A 20096-nucleotide genomic window follows, 5' to 3' on the forward strand; every position below is an offset into this window, starting at 1 on the left:
CACAGAAAGTAGATTCACATTTGTGAGTGCATGCAAAGGATCCATATGGGCAGATAATTACAAGCTGAGAGTGTTTGAACAGAATTCCACTTCTCTCCCAAACCTTACATGAACACAGGACTGTAAGAAGAAGATTAATAGCCTCCTGCACACATTGGTCACCACACACCACATCATGCTGACAATCCATACACATTGCACAAGCGAAAAAGGAAATGGCTGATGTAGAAAACATTCCAAGGGTTTCATATTTGTGGAAAATCTTTTGCATTAGGCAATTCCTTTATTTCAGTAATTCACAAAGAGGTTACACATGCATCCTGAAAGGGCAGACTCAGCCAAAACAAAATGCTCAAGTGAGCATCTTTATTTAGCATCACAGATATAAAAACATCTCCAACCATGCCAGCATATGCTCACTATGAAGGAGAAATGTGCCCCAGATTTTTTTCTTCCTAAAGAGTGGGCAACATAGCCACAGAGAGGGCAGGCCAATGAAACTATGCATATATTTCCTCAACATGGGTTTCTGTGGAAATCCTATCAGCAACTCTGTCTGGTTTCTCACAGTGATTCATCACCGTGCTGGCCCAGGAGGCCAGAATGATGTAAACTAATCTGGAACTTTCAAGGAAGCATCAGGAGCATTGGCACAAAGCTCTCATCAAATTTCATTTATTGCCTAACTCATTTAGGCCCCTCCAAAATTCCCAAAATAAACTTTACATTTTAAGTACAGGTAAAGTTGCCTGCTGACCACTAACTACTGCCAAAATAGCAATTGCTGCCTCTGCTAATTCTCCTTCTGAGGGTATCAGTGGCCTCTGGGGAAGCAACCAAACAGAGATGCTAATATTGTTTATAAATCCTGGGAGCAGCCAAGCCAAGCCCTTTGAATCCAAATAACCCAAAACTTTGAGCTCAGAAAAAGAATAAAAGTCGTATTTTATTTTCAGCTTTAGATCCTTCCTTTAGTGAGCTAAGCACAAACCAGATCCAATTGTCTTTTCTTTTTCTAACAGCAGATCCTGCTGTAGCAGCAGGGCCCTGCTGAAAGAAAAGTGATGGTCCAGAATTTGTACAAGTCTCTGCCTTTGAGGATTTGATTTCTCATACTCACACAGTAACTTAGCAGATCTACAGGTAGGTATAAAAATTGCTCATTATGGCATTTAAGGAAGTGAGAAGAAAACTGCTAAGATAAAGGGCTCCTTTATCTGAGGTGCACAGAAATAAAGTCTTTGCAGTTCAAGGGAATGTAGCTGAAATTCCCTTGTAAGGGGGAAAAACGTGGAAATCTCCAAACTCCATGTGCAAAAATGCCAAAATAGAAACAATTTGGGGTTAACTCTCATATACAGACACATTCTGTGTCAGTATTTTGGACATATAAAGTCCTTTCAGTGAAAGCTCTGCCAGTATAAAATCCTTCAGTACTGCCACAATGCTAATGATTTTCCAAGCACCCAAACTAAAAATAGTTGATTTTTTTTTCAAATTACCATTGCCCATTCTTTCTCACTGAGAATTATGAAACAGAGGCCTAAATCTCCAAATTCTGCTACTAATTAGTTGTGGGAATGAAAAAAATTCATTTTGAACACATGACAACACTGGGAGGAAGAGGGATCACGTTCATAAAATCTCCAAACATGTTAAACTTAAAAAAAAAAATCAGACATTAAAAATATCGGTAAGGAAGAAGTTTAGAGTATGAAAACCAGACCCTTTTTTCCTCATTTGAGATCTTCAGATCTTCAAAGAATATTTTATAATGCTATTTGTGCTATAAATTCTTTTAATGCCCCTCATCACATGTTACCTCATATATATTGTGAAACCAGCAGAGACATATCCATAGCTCACAACAATCCTGCACACCTTAGAACTGGATATGTTCAAGTAAGCAATACTTCATGGTTTAAATATATACACAGAAAACAATCATAAAACTCCTTCTTAATTCTGTATTAGTTTTTTCTCTTTAATTCATTTAGACATCTATTCAGGAATAGCACACGGGATAAAGAGATTCAAATGCATGCAAATATATATATATGTATTTACACAAATACAGTTGAGGTTGAATAGATGTGATCCAGCAGAATGGATAGGAAACAAAATATAATTGTCAGCTTCCCCTACAGTAACAGTTCTCCATGGCCCAGGAAAAACATGAACTAGTGCCATCACATCCAAATCGTGAGCATTGTTTCTGGTGATACGACCCCAAAACTCTTTGTTCAGTGCCAGGACAATCACTGCACTGACATCAGTATCAAGTGTTATATTATTTAAGGAATTTCTTGTATTTTAGAAGAATTTTTTTTTTTTTTAAGTGGTGATGTGTTTTTACAGTGTTGCTCATTAAGGTCACTCTTTTGGTTGCCAGGGGGACAAGGTACACCAGCTAAGAGCACAGGAATTGCCAAGGTTTGATCATGGCTTACATGATGTCCTGCTAGCAGAGGCAAGATACAGTCCAGAATTTGTCTAATACTTAGGGGAAGAATGCTCTCACTCTGTGAAAATCCCACTCACATCTGCCACAGGCTTATTTGCTGGCACCCCTCACAACACCAACAGCTTTGTTTTGTTTTCTTCTGCATCTCATTCCTTTACTGCTGCTTTTCAGATGGGTCATCCAGGGAATCCCTTCTTTACCACTTATTACGCTTCTAAAGCCATTCTGAAATCAGTCTTTCTGGTGTCAAAATACAGGTTTTTAAATTATTATTTCTAGGCTGGTTACCTAAACAGCAGACAAAAGCCACTGCCTCCAATATCCATTGCTCCTTGGGGTAGGTCAAGCAGTAGAGCTCATCCCAGATACTTAAGAGAGATCTTCTCACAGGATTGGTCCACAACTGTTGAGATTCATGTGCCAATAAGCAAAATAAAGGACATGCCAAACGATTTGCTGCTTAGCAATTTTCAAATAAAAACAAATGATGGAAAAGAGGATAAATATTTGCATCTCTTGTTCTCACCATTCCCCTGCTTACCTTCTCCCAAACCTCAGCAAATTTTTCACAAGCAGAAACAGCAGCGATGCTAATTCTGTGAGCGTGAACACACTGACTCAGCAAAATGTGGTACAAAACCTCTTTCTTCTCCACGTTGTTTAGAATCAAACAAAGGAAAAGAAGGCACGTGTCCTTTCCAAAGGACACCTTCTGTTAGCAGTAAACAATGATCTTAATATTAAACAAAGCTACTGAAGAGCAAAAAGAAGTAACTCTTTACATACCTCTCAGCAAAGAAGTAGAAGCATGAGGCAAAATGACGCCATTATCCCTTTCTCAGAAAGAGATCCTGCTCCTTCTGCCCTTTGCTCGCCAAGGCCACAGGTCTCTGCTGTATGGCAGATGAAAAGAGGTCACTGATGTGACTTTCCAGGACACTGAAGGACTGCTCTGCCCAAAAGGAGTCTGTCCACAGTACCACGACTGACTAAAGGGACTCAGCTTTGCCTGAAGTACAACACGACCCTTTGGCCATCTCAGCCAGCTGGTCACAACCCCTCACACTCTGGGGGCAGTGAGGCAATGGTGCCTCTCAGAAGGGCAGCAGCAGCATCCTCTCCTTTTCTTGGCTTTACAAAGTGTAATTTTGTGTTACAAAAGGGCTTTAGAGTGGGTAGACTGTCTGAGCACAGGGTGCACTCTAGAACCCATCCTTGCTGTTAGAAAGCACAGGGTCATCAGTTAATACAGTACGGGAAATTTGAGGAAAAGGACACTACAAGACTGTGTGCTGAAACTGGAAAAGTTGGAAATTCATTCCTTAAACTGCTTTTTCCAAAGAAGCCAACAAACAGTTTTATTCTGCCCTCCACACACCTTCAACAAACTTGCTCATTGGCAAAAGGAGGCTGCTTTTAATCACATGACTCCAGAGCTTTGTTGCCCCATTAAATGCAACATTAAACAACTTTCAAACCTATGAAAGAAAACTGATGCAGCAGCCACCCTCTCCCACAAGGCCCACCACAAATTCCCACAAGAGGGAAACTAGATAAAGCATTAAGGAAATTAAATTATATTGAAAAGTTTAAATTAAAAAAAAAATTGAAGTGACCATGAAATGGTAGAATTCAAGATCCCTGAGGAAATGAGGAGGGCTCACAACTAGCTCCCTGTCCTGGACCTCAGGAGAGCAAATTTTGCACTTTTCAGGGATCTGCCTAGTAAGAGTACCATGGAAAAAAGCCCTGAAGGGAAGAGAGGCCCAATAAACTTGGTTAATATTCAAGAATCACCTCTTTCAAACTCAGGAAGGAGGTATCCCAACAAAGAGGAAGGCAGGTAAAAATGCCGGGTCTGTGTGGATGAACAAGGAGCTCCTGGACAAACTCAAACACAAAAAGGAAGCCTACAGAGGCTGGAAAAAAGGACAGGTGGCCTGATAGAAATACAAAGAAATTGTCCAAGCAGCCAGGGACTTTTAAAAAACATTACTCTCAATAAGTACCTCTTGTGAGCTCCAAAGCACCAGAGAGCCATCATCAAGATTCCACCAGAAATGCAGTTTAGAATTACATGGAAGATTAATATTTACTGTGAATCCTGTTTTGACAGAAACATCTTTTCATGTTCTCTATTCCTTTTTACAGTACCCAGCACACAGTCTGACAACCTTTGGGGCACACTAGAGTACGAGCATTTACCACTGTTACAACACCACTCTATAGCTCCCTGTTTAGACTGCAAATACAATTTTGTTGATGCTGCATGAGCTGCATTTTAAGGCTGCTGCTTTCTGGGCACTGGCACATACTTAATCATATGTTAGATCAGACAGTTGCAGGCTCCCATCTGTGCCACAGAAGATTCTAATCTTTCTTGGGTAGGTAACAGTTTTATCTGGCAAATATTTTCAGAACACAGCAGCTGAGCTATCATTTATTACCATTTCCCAAGAGGGATTTGACCTTAGGACCTCCTGGCATTCTGCAGCAGGTACCATTTCCACACATCCTGCTTCAGTTGTGAACAGTGTTACAGAACTGATTTTTCTAAGAGAAATTGACCTTACAATGTTTCCAAAATCATAGAAATGCTACTGGAAGATGTAACTGTCAATCTCAAATCAGTGTATTTAAGATGTCAGTTATAGTTTTTATAGTACTATATGTTTTCATCTAGCTCAAAGCACAGGCATATGCAATAATTTTCAAGGAACAGGAAAGCATCCAAGGAATCAAAAAAGCAGGTATTAAAGCCAAGCATACTATTGCTGGAGTGAGAGGAGTGGGAATCGGGAACACATCAGCCTTGATTTTTAGTGGGGCTTTTATCTCTGCAGTATGAATGACCTTGATGACACAGAAGAGCAGTTCTGGGGCATTACTACAGACACAACAATCCCAGGTTAGACTTTCTGTGGGACACAAATTACTTACATGGAAAATCCAACATTTAATCATTTTTCCTCAGTTTCCTCAGCTGTGAAGTTGGCAAAATAGGTATTTAATTTCTTATCTATCTCCAGAATGTGTTCAGTAATGCTAAAAAAGGAAAATATCATGAGTTTTAGCAAAGAAAAACTATTTAATTCCTTTCTCCCTGACAGAGAGCTCTACCCAGTCTTGACCCTCACACTTCTTTGTCCTTACTCATTCACTGAAATCCTGCCAGATTACATTTTAGACTAGTTTATATTTCAACTGGACATTATAAACATTTTATTATTGTCATCCAGTGACAATAATCTCTTGTGCTGGAGTTCTAGTGTCTGTATGGCATTTTCTGAAATATTATATAACTGCTTTTCAGACATAAACTGTCTACCTCCTGCTCTTTTGAGGCCAGAACTTGTAGCTCCTGGGCAGAACTCCCACTGGAAGATTTTGCATTTCCTATGTACGTCAGTTGGTTGATACTAGCTCCCATGTTGGGAATTAATAGTGCACCGAATTTGCTGGGCCTAAACTCTTCACTGAGCAATCTAAGGCTCTACTGGGTATGACAGCAGGTTCAGTTCTGCAATTTCCTGTACTTCCTAAGTGCATCTGAGCCACAATTATATAATGAACTACCTCTTTTCTCATTTGAGTTTGTTTTGGGTTTTGTTTTTTTTACACCTAGAGTTACAGCCATAGTAAATACAGGTAGGTGCAGATAATCAAGTCAGTGAAAATATCAATAAAAATATAACTCTAACATTAGCACTTTTTTTTAGTTCTTGTAAAAAAAGAAATCTTCAGCCAGAGATGGGCAATTATATCATTATCAACTAATATCAGTTAGTCCAATCACTAGCTGATACTAGTTCATGTACTACTTGTTCCTTGTTTTTGAGGGAGAGACAACAGGCTATTATTTTTACATTTCATATAAATGTTCCCTGAACAAGGGTGGAAGCTTTCAGTCACTTTTCATTCCTGATAAATTCAAAAGGCAGCACAGCATCTGACTGACTAGCTCAACAAGCAGGTTTTCCAGAGATACAATTAAATGGTGTTGAAAAATCACATCACTAGGTACTTTGGACTTTGGAGGTTTTGAGTTTGATCCAGACTGTCCTTGACTTCCACAGCATTTACACTGGATTCCTCATGAACAAGGATTCAGGAACCCAAATTTAAACATCTTTGCTCTTTAAAGCCTTGGGCTATACCTTTCCCTTAATCCATTTCTGTTTGCTTATAGAGCTGGTGTGAAAACCTTACGGCATGTCTACACTATACAATGCAGAAATCCCTGCACCAGCTGGTGTGAGTACCCAGCATAGCACCATGCTGAGCCATTAGCCCGGGTCCTGGGAGTAGTATAGATATATTAGCATGGCATTACGCCCAGGCTAATGAGCTCAGGCTAGCTCTGCATTATACTGCTTTGATCCAGAACGAGCTCTGCAGCTCACACAGCCCCTCACTGCACAGAGCTCGCCTTTCTCTGCACTGCTGAATGTTATCTGTTCCACACATCACAGGCCTGCTCCTGCAGACCCACGGCTGTCTGAGTGCAGTGGCTGTCTGAATTCTAAACACTCCAGTATGCAAAAATGTCTGTTCCTAAACTGAAACTTATTTATTGATCCACACGTTGCAGTCAGCAAATAAACAGAGCACCTGCATCTCACCATACTTCCTATTCTACACTGACTACATCACGTGCTTATACTGTGACTGAAACATGGAGTTTTAAATGAATCCCAGTAATCATCTGTTAGCTCTTTTGCCTTTAGTTTTGTGTGGAGAGAGAAGAATTCTGCATTTTAGTTTCATGACCCAGGTCTAAACATTGCTTCCTAAACCAAAGCTTTCATTTGCTCTGTTGGCAGAAGCTCATCTCTTAAATAGATGAGAGAAGATCACTGAAATAGAAAAAAACATCATTGGTAAGACAGGTTGACTGACAGCCATTGCAATTAACTAAAAGATTTCAGCTGCAGTGTATTTCTGTGTCATGGGCAACAGTAATGATTAGAGGGACGTGCACATGTATGTATGTAGCTGTACTTGTTACTTAGCAGTTATACCATGTCATCACTCTTAAGAGACTTCTTTCCTCCTGCTTACCTATTCCAAACGACCAAACATATGTCTTTGATCTGCCTGAAAGGATAAGTATCTTACTGAGGGCATGAGCACATGAATAGCTAAGTAAAGCTCCTGACACAGCAGAATGCATTTGCACACACCTACGACAAAGGCTAAATGCTGAAATGGAACAATCAGAATAAAAAACACTGAAAGGAGCGAACTTGTAATTACCAACACGAGTAACATCCTTTCCTCATCAATCCTCAGGCATGCTTATATTAAGCCATAAAGCGTTAGACAATTCTGGAGGGATAGTCTTTCAGGGGTTTTTTGTTTAATGCTTCGGAGCTAAATCATGCTTTCCTTTCCCAGGGGTGCACAAGACAAAGGAGAGGCCAGATGGAGCCCTCCTCCCCTCCCCAGCACACCTGGGCAGGGGCCAGCCCCAGCGCAGTGCCCAGGGGAGCTCCTGGAGCTCTGGCAGCGCGGGCAGCAACTCCCAGCCGGGCCAGGGGCTCGTGTCAGCTCTGCCTCACCCACGGGCGGCAGCGGGGAAAATGCTCCCTCCATGGCACGGCCCTGCGGCAGGGCAGCTCCACCCTCACTGCAGCCCTCAGTACACCCAAGGGCCACAATCCATCCCTGCCTGCTGCAGGCAGCCGCGACCCGGCTCCATCTCCAGAGCCAGTCCTGCCTCCAGGCACAAGCACCGAGGCGCAGCAGAGCCAGACGGGCCCTGCCGAGGGGGGACAGTGACCTGATCCCCCCGAGCGGCGGCTGCTGCCTGCCGTGTGCCCGGGGATGGGCTGCACTGCCCAGCAGGACACTTCAGAGGTGCAGCCAGCAGCTGGAAGCTCTTCGGAGGCATACCCCGTGAGACAGGGACGGCACTAGCAAGGGAAACACACGAGACGAGCTTCCAAGGGCTGCAAAAAGCTCCCTGGTGCTCTAATACACCGACAGAGGTTCATTCTGCTCCGCGGCGCGGTGCAGAAGCGCAGCACTCCGCAGGCTGACAGGAGCACAGGGGCTCGGCGCGGGGACCCCTCCCTCAGCCTGGCTGCGGGGACAGAGGCGCTCTGCAAAGCTCCCAGAGCCAGCCGAACCACGGCGGAGCACACAGGGATCGCATATGGAAGCGAACGACACCGGGGACAGGGGCAGACCCTCTTCGTGAGGAGACCACCCCGGAGCACAGCAACACGGCGGGCCCTTGGCAGGAGCGCACAGAACCGGAGCGGGCAAGAGCGCAGAGAACCCGGCACTGCCCGGAGCGGGCAGGAGCGCACAGAACCCGGCACTGCCCGGAGCGGGCAGGAGCGCACAGAACCGGCACTGCCCGGAGCGGGCAGGAGCGCACAGAACCCGGCACTGCCCGGAGCGGGCAGGAGCGCACAGAACCGGCACTGCCCGGAGCGGGCAGGAGCGCACAGAACCGGCACTGCCCGGATCGGGCAAGAGCGCACAGAACCGGCACTGCCCGGAGCGGGCAGGAGCGCACAGAACCGGCACTGCCCGGATCGGGCAGGAGCGCACAGAACCGGCACTGTCCGGAGCGGGCAGGAGCGCACAGAACCGGCACTGTCCGGAGCGGGCAGGAGCGCACAGAACCGGCACTGTCCGGAGCGGGCAGGAGCGCACAGAACCGGCACTGTCCGGAGCGGGCAGGAGCGGCAGGCGCTGCCCGGAGCGGGCAGGAGCAGCAGGAGCTGCCGCACAGCACATGGCACTTCACGGCCACACACCTGCTCCCCAGGCAGGGCCAGCGCCTGCTGCACGGAGCCCTGGCGGGTCCCTTCAGCACCAGCACAAGCACTCTGGTCTAAGGACAAAGGACAAATGTGATCAGTTCTCAGGAGGAGAAAGATTTCTTACACCAATCAGCTCCAACCTGACTTAGAGAGAAATCAAAATATGGAAAAAGGGCTACAATATTTTATGTCATTGATTGTATTTTCTCATTTTGTTTTGTTTTCATGGCACATAACAGAGGTACAACTTTAAACCTAGAACAGAATCTCAGATTCAGTGGTAAGAGAATAAAGATACCCTGTACCTCTGCCCTCATTGTAACACTGATTTCATTAACCACATTATTCTCAGCACCATGAAGTGGCTGAGGCCAAGTTACTTGGTGCAAAGGGCTACAGCTACTCTCCAGATTCTTTCTCTTCCTCACTGGAGTACTTCAGGAGCACTGTATTTTACATCTAAAGCAGAGCAGGGCTAGCATACATTTCTCCTTGGGAGAAAAACATCCTGTAACACTGACTGCAGTGTGCACCAGCAAGAACCAGCACCTCACACCACAGCTCTAAAATGCCCACCAGTTCCTCCTGCACAGCAGCACTGGCAGAGCCTGGAGGGCGGCCACTCCAGGGCTTTCATAAAGACCCTGTCCCACTGTTCATTCCTCTAGAGTGGATGGAGAGGTTCCATAGGCACTTTCATAGGCACTTCCAAGGACAACTAAACCTAAAGTACAAAACACATCACAGGAGAACCTGGCAGAGAGCAACAGATCTCCAGCTTGACAAGTTGGAAAGAGTTTCCACCTGTATGGAAAATTGCTCAGTCCTCTTCCGTTGCATTCAAATATTTTTTTCACACTGCCACAGCAAAACTTTTGGCTATATGGAGCTCATTACAGGTTTTGCATGGACATACTTAATCCCCCTTTTTCGTTTCTATTCCTAAAACCTTCCCACCTTTAACAAAAGTTTAGCATTGCATAGCCTTTATATTCTGTGCAGACACTAAGGACAGGAGCCCAGCACCCTGCACGGCACCTCTCAGGCGTGTCACCCAAAGAACCACACTGCCGACATCCCTGCTGCACTGCGAGGCTGCAGCCCTGCTGCAGGGGAGCAAACCCCACTGCTGGCAGCCACAGCTTCGCATGCTCTGCACCTTTATCTAGGTCTGTGCTCACTGAAAGGAGTCTGACAGGGTCAGCCAACCCATCAGCATTTCTGAAGGCTGCCCCCAGCCAGTGGCTAAACCAGACCCCATGAAAGGAGCTGCTGATGTGCAATTTATGGAGGAAACATTCTCAGAAAGAGTGTGTTGTGGGACACACCTCTGCCCACTCCACCAAATCACGTCACCTTCATATGCACAATACAAGAGCATATTTGACTATTAAGAGGTTTTTGGGGAAGGAAACTAACATATAAAGACAATAAAATTCTCCCCACCCAGTGTTCACTGAGAAGGGCTTTGTCTATTGCTTTATTTATCAAAATTCAAAATAAATTTGTTTTCTCAGTGGTAACAGCATCATAATCATTTCCTGTCCCGCTTCCCAAAAACCCTTAATAGCAAAGGTATTTCACAGGCAAACATTTCTTTTTTAAAAGGCAGAGCTCATCTTATTTTAGAATCCAGCATCTATGCCAAGACTTCACACTGTGCTGAATGCATTACAACATCTACCAAAAGTGCAAAATACATTTTAAAAATGGCCAGGCAATACACTGAATAGTTGTGGTTTCTGAACACTTGCCAGTTTTAGTTAGAGGAGTTTTTTTTACCCTGTGTAACTTATGGGCACATTGAGAAAGATATGTGTAAAGCATTCTTGCAATCTACTATATTGCAGCAAGGAGATTTGCAAATGCTTTTGTTCACTGAAGCATAACACATCCAGAACTACCCCTGTATTTCCCTTCCCCATCATGTGGTGTTATTCCTTTTCAACATGAAATACCCTATAAAGACATTACTTCTGGCAGTTACGAAGTCTAGAATACGCTCTGGTTATTTGTGGGAATAGGACGCTGTGACAACCATGGTAAAAGTTATTAATTTTTTATTAAGTTTAAAACCAAGACAAGTTAACCCCTCAAAAAAAAAAAAAAATAGGAATCACAATGTGCAAATCTTAGCCTGTGATGAGTCAGATTAATGAATGGCTTGCTTGCTAGAACTGCTTGTGAATACAGGACTGCAAGAACCAACCAGACAGAGGATGCAAGATTTAGGACTTATACCCAGATCTCGTATGAAAACATGATCTGAACCTTTGCCAAATATCAGCAGAATCCTGATATGAGTTTGCAAATAGGTTGGGATAATTCTTTTCCTATTACACTTTAGTTATGGGCACTTGTGGGGAAAAAAAGAGCAGAGGGAAAAGCCAGCAAACCAGCAGGCAGTCTTTGTGAAAGAGACTGAAACAGGATCAGGGTTCTCCCCAAGGAGAGGAAAATAGCTGCAGATGAGTGGAGTAAGAGAGAAACGTAGATGAAAGCAGAAGGCAGCTTAAAAGATTTTAAAAGCCCAGCAGCAAGAACTACTGGAACCCTGATTTCATTAAGCAGGTCAGAGATGACAGATCAGAGGGTGTGAAACCAGAGCTTGTTGGTCATTTTCTAAGTTGTTTTTCAAAAGAAAATGTCAATTAGTTGAAACCAAAGCTTTTGGCAGGAATATACACACTAAGTTTGTGTGGAACATTTTCTTGGGTACAAGATGGCATTTCTAATCAGAGAAATCACATCCCAAGAGCAGCCAATAACCCCATCACTAGGCCAGTGCCCTGCAATAGCACTGCAATCCCTGCAGCGAAGGTGAGGGAATCCCAGGCTGACAGTGACCCTGGGCAGTGAGCCTGCCTGACCTCACACTGAGTCTGTGCATGCACCAGCCCTGAGAGCTTCACTCTGCACCCAAAATAAGAAACCCCCCTGCTCTTCTCATGTAGCTGGATCATTTTCACAAAAAAGATTCACACCAACCTTGTCTAGAGTCTCTGCACCTTCCAGGAGGAACTACCTTGTGTGTGTCTGTACCCAAATCACACCCAAGCCACTGCCATTGTCATGGGTAATCTACAGGTCCAGAAAAATCCACACATCTCAATATCACTAATAGTTAGGTTTCAATTTTGTCACTTCCTTTTGAGTTGTTACTAAAATGCAAATTATATTCATATATTCCCTTATCCACAAAAAACCCATTCAAATCCATATAAACAAAATCCATATAAAGCTGAAGAAAACATTTTCTCATGACTGAAAAAGAAAACCAAGGTTTTACTTCATTTCCTCATTCAACATTTTGTTCCAACCCATATATTCAAGTGAATGCTTTGCAGGCACTGATTATACTAATTCTCTGTTCTCCAGTGGAAAGATGTCCCATCTGAGCTGTACAAGTTAAAATGCAGTCTGTGGCCATGCCATAGATATGTTTTTATCCTCTCTGCATATTTTTATTTTCTACTATTTTATCTTTCCTTCCAGTTGTCCAGGGAGTTCTACTAACAAAACTTATGAAGTTCCTATGAACAAGAGACAGACATTGTTCCCAGCAAAGAGGAGCCTGCATGTTAGTTCAGTTCAAAAAATGGTTCCAGGTGCATACGAGCACCTCAGGAAACACTTGGTGTATGTATAGAGAACAAACACCTGCAGATTTCTACCTGAGTTACTCAAAAGTGCCCAGCTCCCATGATTCTCCAACAGGTAAAATTTCTGAGGCTTCATGTGCCCTGAGCTGATTTCAGGTCTTGGAACAATGACTGCATCAGCCACTTTCTTATGTATGGAAATGAATACAGCTACTAATTTTGAGAAGAGTATTACTCACTCCTGAAACTGAGCATGCTAGTTATTTACAGTACAATTTACAGCTTGACCATTAGTCAGCTGTTAAATTATGCCTTGTGATAAAAGAAGGTTTAGATCTGCTTCCTGAACAAATATGATCAAGCTTGCAAAAAGTGAAAGCAGATGGGAAGTTCTATTGCAAAATTACTGCAGAAACAAAAAAGGGAAAAAAAATCAATGGTGAAATATTGATGAAAATAAAATTCAGATGGAGTGAGATAATGTGCAAATCACTTGGTGAAAAATACATCTCCAAATATGATTTAAGAGACATTTCAGTTCCATGGTTACACATTTAATTTTCCAAACCATGAAATGTTCCATTATTGTAATAGCTTTGATTGGCTGTGATTCTGCCAGAAAAACTACTGCAGCATTGTTATAATGATAAATTTTGATGCAAGAAAGGGCTATTATATAAGAATGACTCTTTCAGATATTTATAGAAAGAGTTTTTATTTATTTAAGAGGCTATAATGAGAGAGACTGGATTGAAAACAAAGACAGAAAATTGGGGCCAATCAATATAATGTTCTCCATGAGTCTAAGTTTTTCATATTTTAAATTGTTTCAAGGCTTCAGAAAAACACAGAAGGAATCTACAGCTTTTACTGGTGTTTTAAAGATGTTTTCACCTCTCTGTTATGACTATTCACTGATTCCTTCCTTCCTGCCTGCCTCCTGTCCCCACTTTTCACCCACATGATAGTTTGGAGTTGAAAATATATTTTCCTGTTATCTTTCTTTCTATTTTTTTTCATGATTATTCAGATAGGATGACAATTGTCCATAAACAAACTATAAATATATTAATATCTAGCTAGCTACCCATCCATGTATACAGATAAACATTAAGTAAATCTGGGAATCTGAGGCAAAATTAATGACAAAGTTCAAGAAATACCACACAATCCCATCATAATAAGCCTCAGAAAGAATATCCAATTGTTGTAATAATACATTTGAAGTATAACAAAAATTTAATGTAGGGACTCATTTTCATTCAAATTTCACAAGTGTTGTGGGAAATACCTTTCATCGCCACTCTTGAAACCTGAGAGTAAAACCACCACTTAGTGCTAGGAAGTTCAAGTGTAAATTTGTAAAATAAATCTTCTTTTGTCCTTTGGGGGTAAACTAGATTAGCAGAAAAAGCAGGAGAAGTAAAAATACAGCTACAAGCACATTCAGCAACAAATAAAGGCAACAAACAGGAAGGAGCATGTCGCAAGCAACAGTCTGGTAAAATTATATATTCTTTTTTTTAATATAACCAAAAAGTTATATTTGGTTCAGAATTAAAATCCATTAGTGAATAAGGTAATGGATTTGTGACAATCCCAGAGAACAGGCTTCGATGTGTTAAGCTCTCTATCAATCTGCTTCTGCTGATTGTATTTTCTGTTCTCCAAGAATGCCTACCTTCAATATCCAAAGGGACACTCTAGCTGGCCCCATGCAGCCCCAATGTAGTAACAGAGGTCAGGCATTAATCCAGCAACTCTTAGTGCTCCTCCTTAAGAGGCCAAGAAAAGAGAAAGCAAACACATCCTCACAGCTTTCACTGTTTTCTCCACATTACAAGGCATGTCTTAAGACACGGCTGAGCATACAAAGCACAGTGTGACTGGTGAAAGTCATAAACTTGCTCTACAGACCTGTGTCTAAATAAGTTTCCTTCTGCAATTTTCCTATTGTGGGGTGGCATGTTAAGGTGGCAGCTGGTGAAAGGTACAGCCAGAGCAGCAATCCCAGAGATCCTCACGTCACAGGACCCTGTGCCTCAGTGATAAACCGCCAGATGCCTTCAGTGTACAAACACCCAGCATAGGCCTCGAGGTTAGAGAGTCCTGGGGAAGTCCTACTGTTCCTGCTTTTTCCAAGCTGCTGAGCCACGAAATTGTCACCAAATGGTCAGAGGCACAAACCGTTGTGTCACAGCTCTGACACTTTTCAGAGGGCACTCACTTCTAGACTGTGGCAAGCTCCCATTTGTGTCACTGTGGGGATGCCCACACCTCCAGTACCCAACTTGCTGGACTGAGTGCATCTGTTGTTGCCTCCTTCGTGTTGTGGCTGTTGGGAGCCTGGACAGACAGCTTGCAGTGCCTCTCAAAACACTGTGTAGGCACCACCATGATCTGCAGGACCAGGACCAGATTTCTAACACCGTCACCATATGTCTTCTGTCAGAGCACATAGCATGGGTGTCAAGTCCAAGGAAGAGCTCTCTCGTTAGACATTTTCAGGCTCCTCTTAGGCCATGTGGACATGCTCTTATGGTTCCCACCAAGTGTCCTGCAGAGCCAGGCTCTTGGCAACAAAGCTCTTGCATTCACAAGTGAATGAGCATGGAAATTGTTTCATTGATGGCTCTGCACAGACACCCCGAACTACCTCAATAACAATATACTACCAGTTTTTCATCTCACAGAGGGCTTGAATAAATGAATATGCATCCCACCTCTGTATTGTAGTCACAGTCTACTTACCTGAAGGAGTTACCTAAACTCCTCATTGAACATCTACTACAACTGCACACAGAGCTGACTCAACATCACTCTCAGCGCCACACTCAGCAAGGCAGTGCCATCGGACCTTGGAGGATGATGGTGCTCTGCACTGGAGGCTTTGAGAGTGAGATGATTCAGAATGAGTGATTCCAAAAAAGCCTCTAGATGCATTCCCATCTGCCCTACTCCCACACCACACTCAGTGTGTTTCTTCCCACTCACTAATAACAGCTCTTGCCTCCTACATGCTATCAACACCTGACTGTCTTTTCTCACTGCAAGAGAGTAAGCGCTTATAATGCATTCAAAGCACAATTTTGTCTGACACATTTGTTTTAGCTAATTCTCCTAAGGGTTTTTTTCCCCCTGCTAGAGCTGTTTCATTTGTAGGAGCAAATACGCCTGAATGTCTCCTGCCACATCTGCTACCCTCCCCTGATTCAATAGGCTGCTAAAGGTTACACTTCACACAACGGGATTGCCTTCTCCCACACACACTGAGCCTGATGAGAAAACCATGACCAGACAGGTGCCTCTCCATTCATCCCTTCTGTACCCATCTGATATGCTGTGGTAAGCAAAAAGCTGGGAACTGATTCCTATGTGGCCACTTCTGCCTTTTCCAGCCCTGCAAACAAAATCCACCCATCTCAGGCAATGCTACATCTTGAAATATTTCCATGTCTTTCTCTTATACTTAGGTCTTTATAGATCTTATAGCCACCTTATAATTCAACAGACTGGATTTAAGTGAAAAAATAAGATTGAGAGAACACAGTTAACACTCTCTCTGACCATGCTTAACAGGACATAGCCCTGCTCCCAGATGTAGAGCATGTTTTCTTTCTCAAGTAAGATCATCGTGGTGATTGGGACTCCTGGCAGGCCACAGGGGACTCTATCTAGCCAGAAGGCTTTAATGCTGGTTTAGAACCATAATGAATCAAAATGTTCTGCCAACATTGAGTTTTTTACAAAAGAAAACAAATAAATCTAGCCAGCAACATTTCTACACTGGCTCGTCTTTTTTTTAAGCATTCACTTTCCCACCTAATGATGAAACTCAGCAAGGAAAAATGAGGGAAGATAGAGAATCTAAGTTCAAAAAATTTCAGCATATGGAATAAAAAGTTTCCAAAAGCTCAGGCTGACTAATGCTAGAAAAATTGAGAGAGAAATACAGGCCAGCATGAACTCTAACCTTAATATTACTGCAACTTTATCCACTTATTTTACCATGGTTTCCTAAAAAATGAGGCTCACACAGTCACATAAAGCCAGCTTGTCTGTGTGTGATTATAAATTCCCTCTCCTCCAGTAACTTCTGAAGCCATTGGCCAATTTTAACCAACTCTGCCAGAAAAGCAGAGGTCTGAAAAATAAACACCTCCTATTTCTAATATGGAGACGAGACATCCTCTGAAGAGCAGGGCCTTACTTTGTACTTCCACATGCTCTGGAAATGTGGGAGCAGTTTTATGTTATCTGTTTCACAGAATTCTGATGGGTGGACACAATGTTGGCACAAACAGTAGCTGCAACAGGCACTCACATGACATCACACACAGGACCTTGGCTATCTCCCCTCAGTTACAGGGAGACCAAAGTGAGAGATAGGAGCAAGAAAGACATCCAGTCTGGTAAGGCCAGCAAAAAACTGCCAGTGATTTCATCAAGTTGGGCACAGGGGGCCCTCAGCAATACAATGAACAACTCCATCCACTTTCCAAGGCAAGTCAGAGCTGCCGGGAGATACTCTTGGATCAAGCTTCTCAAAAGCTGCCTTCATTTGGTTCCATGCTGTTCTGCAGCACAAAGTCAGCAAGTGCACTTTCTGAGCATGACATCTGTGCTCACAGGAGAGGGAAGGCAGCACCCCGAGATACACAGGTGTTCGTGTTGTAAAGCATGTGTCCAGAAAGCTGAGTGTACAAAAAGAGAAGTGCCCTTTGTGCAGTCTTTTGGGAGCTGGGAGCCACATTAACAGCTGCACAATGGGAGGAGAGTAAGCAAGATCAGATAGGTCAATTAGATGCAGAAGTAAATGGGAAACCTCAGCTACAAATTTTCTGTAGAGCCTAGGTTCTGCAGGAGCACAGGAATTCACCAGTCACACTATTTATTTAGAATTATGCAGGTTTTCCACAACCAGGATTTTCCAGCTCTCTATAACCAGCATACTGTGCACTCTTATGAGCCAGTTGTTTCCTGCTTGGTTAAATAGGCTCACTGCTTACTGTAAATTCCATGTTTGCAACTACAATCAGCTGATCTTATCCCTGCAGAGCTTTATCAGGTGTAAGAATTAACAGGCTCTACACTCCTGTACACGAGGGAGAGGGAATACCCAGATAAGCACCTTCCATCCCCACCTTCCCACCACATTCCACACACTCACACCTGTGCCAGACAGCACAGGGCACCGCAGCCCCAGCTGGGACCAGGGGCTCCTCCCCAGCATGGCCAGCACAGCCCTGGCAGCTGGGAGCAGGGCAGAGGAGGGCTGGCCAGGGTGCTGACCTGCACCAGGCATGCCAGGGAGCCATGGATGGTGCAGCACAAATATTCCCTGGTATGACTTCATTTTCTCCAGGTTCATAATTCCCTACTGCCACTGCGGAGTTTCCCAAGGATTCTTTCTGTACTTGAGTCTTCTCAGAGGTGGCAGGAGAAGGGAGTATTTCACCTTCTCCTGCTGCCCAAACAGAGCACGTATCAACCAGCACACCTACCACAGTTATTCAATAAGCAGCATCCAGTAGTCTTGAAAGTCATGCCTGAATATTAAGCTACAAATCATCACGATTTTCTTAAACTGATGCTGAAGGCTCGATGAAATACAAAGTTCTTGATACTAGACATTGTACCAAAACCCAGAATGAGGATATTCCTGCTTATTCAGGACTCAGGGTTATCACAATATATTAATGTTGGCCAAGAAGATTCCTTGAAATCTGTTCAACTCCATGGATATTTTTGGAAATCTTACTCCTCTGCTCCTCAAGTCTTCAGTCTTACTGCCAAAGCAGGTCATCATTCCCTTGCATAGAATGTGGCTCTGCATGAGATACTCAAAACACTTCTGCAAAGCCATGACTGTTAGGCAGCTTAATCCAACCACCCAGTTTGGTTGGCTGCCCACAGCAGCACGAAGCCTTACACAAAGGCTGCAAAACACTAATGACCTACCCGCTACCTAAACTGAACTGCATTGATCTTCAAACTCCTGTGGAAAGATTGCTTCCAGGACTTGGGTAAGCTAGAATTTAGGAAGCTCAAATACTTCCAGTCACATCTGTAATTTCTCCCTTGCTTGCAAGAAAAAATTTGCAGAACAGGCCACAGAACAGGCCAGCAATCAGGCCACAAACAGTTCCTAATTCAGAGAAACAAAGCTGAAACACTGAAAATATGTGCTGAAGTTGTAATCAACACAAACCATTGTACATGCATCTCTTCCTCATTATATTGTGATTTCCATTCTATCCATTTATATGCCTCTCCTAAGCCCTTCCACACTGGATACTTGCAGAATCCCTCACTTACCAACCTGCACCTTCCTTAACCCTCACCCCAGGTTCTGTCTGTCCCTGCCCCTCCACCCAGAAGTCTCCCTCCTCCCTGGAACACAGCACTGCTTCTGTTGTATTCCAGAGTACAAGCTCTGGTTTCCCTGTCCCTCTAAGTACACCAGACAGAGGAATTCCCCTTTCAGACTATGTACCTTTTGACTTTTGCTACCATATGAAGGAAAACATTTTTCCATCCACAACATTTCTGTATGAAACAGCCCTGTGTTAATCTGGGCACAACTTTGTTCACTTGGGACACTGCCTAACCTCTCACTGGGCTGCCATATCACAGACAAGCTTTCAGACTCACTTTCCCCAAAAGCCAAAGAGGCAGATCAGGTCAGATTTAGGACACTAGAGAGAGAGAGAGCCTTTGCTAGCTGGGATTCTGCCCTAATGGTCCTCTCAATCAAGAGGCCTCCTCAGGTCATGGTGGCCATTTATAACCAGGATTTTACTTCAGTTAAAATTATGCAAATCACTTAAGGTTTGGGGAAAAAAAAAAGTAACCAATACCTCTGCACAATTTCCAGTGAAAAGGCGCAATGTTGTTGCAGCTTGAGAACAGTGAGAAAAGCTCCTGATGTCAGCACTACAGAGGTGGGGAACAGCATTCCCCCCAGGACAAAAGCCTCCACACCTCTGGCACACCTCCTCCATGAAAATGTGCTGTAAGCTGCAGTTTCAGAGCTGGCACATCCCACCCTTTGTGACCCTTCAGTGTTCTGCTGGCCACCTCACTGCAGTCCATACCAGCTGTGTGCCAGCAAGTGGGTGGACAGTACCTCTGCCCACTGAGAGCTGCTGCTCCACACAGCCCCTGGCACAAGCTGCAAACCGGGGATGGCACCTCCACAGATAACAGCACAGAAGGGTCCAGGAAGAGCAGTGTGCAGTTTCTGTTCTGGTA

At 43.6% G+C, this 20096-nt stretch overlaps 1 long non-coding RNA gene across 2 annotated transcripts in view; it reads right to left on the reverse strand.

Moving 5' to 3' along the window:
* The window catches only part of LOC134556289 (uncharacterized), a 252178-nt gene that overhangs the window by 176503 nt on the left and 55579 nt on the right, over positions 1-20096 (reverse strand). The gene's annotated exons all lie outside the window — the stretch shown is intronic.

This window comes from Prinia subflava, chromosome 11 (genome assembly GCF_021018805.1).
Source record: "Prinia subflava isolate CZ2003 ecotype Zambia chromosome 11, Cam_Psub_1.2, whole genome shotgun sequence".
NCBI classification, from domain to species: domain Eukaryota; kingdom Metazoa; phylum Chordata; class Aves; order Passeriformes; family Cisticolidae; genus Prinia; species Prinia subflava.